Source organism: Impatiens glandulifera, unplaced genomic scaffold (assembly GCF_907164915.1).
Source record: "Impatiens glandulifera unplaced genomic scaffold, dImpGla2.1, whole genome shotgun sequence".
NCBI lineage: Eukaryota > Viridiplantae > Streptophyta > Magnoliopsida > Ericales > Balsaminaceae > Impatiens > Impatiens glandulifera.
In genome coordinates this window covers 2,240-4,478 of record NW_025919667.1, presented here as the reverse complement: position 1 = coordinate 4,478, position 2,239 = coordinate 2,240, and positions in this window count along the sequence as shown.

The window sequence follows — 2,239 nt, the reverse complement described above, 5'->3', positions numbered from 1 at the left end:
CTGATGGAACAACTAAAAGATATTAGATTTATAGGAAAGTTTGACTGTCAGATAAAAGAAAATTGTATGATTTATGTTTGTAAATGATTTATATATAATCTAATTTCAGTGTCCAAACTTGTAAAAATAAATAATATTAGTTAAATTCCACTATCATCAGCAAAGTAGATTTTAGATAGAACCTCTATATACTAGATACAAATTTAGTCAATAACGTGTGTAATACATCTACTGATTTCATGTTATTACATAAAATACTTGACATATTTATGATGTTGCACTTAAGCATGCGTTTGGTTTGAATAAAAAAGAAAACTTTCAGTATGAAATAATGTCCGAATTTCAAAACAAGAAGCTACTCTTTTTAATTTAGGTCATCTAAAACTGATAAAATGTTTTGATTGATGTCATTGGATATTTGAGGACCTTATAAAAGAAGTATCACTTATTCATTGTCCATTTATGTTTACTATTGTTTCTGATTTTTGTAGATTTACTTAGACATACACGATTAAATCAAAAATTTATATTTAATAAATATTCATTGTTTTTATACTATGATTAAAACACAATTTTAGTCCTCAATTAAAATGGTTAGAACTGATAATGGTAGTGAATTTTTTAAGTCATCAATGTCAAACCATTTTTTAAAAACAATGGTATTTTGCATCAAAGGTTTTGCTCTTATACCACCACAACAAAATGGAGTTGTTGAGCGTAACACCAACATTTATTACAGGTTGCAAGATCTTTGATATTTAAGCCAAAGTTCCATTATCTTTTGGTCTTTCAATTCTCATGAAAACATATATAATAAATAGACCACCTGTTTTAAACTAGGAAAGTCCATTTTATAAAATTGTACAAAAGAAACCAAATTTAAAATAATATGAGAGTTTTTTGTTGTCTATGTTTTGTCAAAAAAATAATATTCTATAAAAATCGAAATTCAAATCTTTTCTAAAGTAGATTTAATACCACTAAATATATATGTACATCTTATCTGCAATGTATTCTTTCTATAATACATAAATTCAAATATAATTCTTATATTCCTCCTTCAATTGTACGAGTTTAGTTGTCTGTTTGATAAAAAAGGTATTTCTATAATAGTGATTCTACATTTTTGCTGATTTAGTTATTGGGGTTTAGGACAGGGTTCGTCTTTACAAGATTTGATGGATAGAATCAATTATCACTTGTGAAGATCAGAATTAAAAGAATTCAATAACTCATGCATGTGTTCGTCATCTCTTTCAATTGTATGCAGTCAGATTTCTATATCTTATAATATTTTAATTTTAATCATCATCCTCAATCATATTTGATAAATATATAATAATGGAAATTGTTCATTACCTTAATTGCAACTAATCTCATTTTATCATTTATTGAATATTAAGATATTTTTATATCATTGCGGATGAACATGACTATCATTGCCGGTCATGAAGAAAAGTCCCTCAAGTTAGAGATGTGTACCAAACTGAAATCTCTTCACTAATATCACGATCAATTATATTAGTGAAATTACAAGAACAAATTTATGCGAAAGTGTGTTATTTCAGACTCAACTAGCAATGGTTTTTTTCGGCAAAACAGAAAGGGAAAGTCTACTCCTTAGTCTTTGTACTAGCAATGGTTTTTCCGGCAAAACAGAAAGGAAAAGTCTACTCTTTAGTCTTTGTATATTTAGAAAGATTTTATGCAGATAAAGAAGTTTTTAGGATGCGACATAATCTCATTCTACTATGGAAATAAATTCTACAAGAGTGATGAGTGTAGTAAATGTTCCAACTGCAAGAAATCCGAAAAAGGGGAAGGTTTTTGGGAAAATAGTTTTTTAGTGGCTTCAGATTAAAAATATTATTGTCTCATTTGTCTTTGTTTAAAAGAGCATGAAAAATCAATATCGCATGTAATATTTACATTCTCATGCTTGTTTTTGTTGGATTATTTTAGTCTATATAATTGTTGTGAAACAAATATCAGACTTCTAAATTGTTTACGGATCAAAATATGACATTGGTATAATTCGTTTCAACCTTAAAATATATAACGAGCATAAAATTTTGGTAGAAGCAATGGTGATGTAGGAAGGAAAGAAAGATATACCAAGAATTGCAAGAGGGCCTCGGAAAAAAGAAACTAGATCTCCCTGATGGAATAAAATGTTTTTCTTCTCTCACACCTGCCTAAATTCTCGACTTTCTAAGTGGATCAAATATCCATAAGAGAA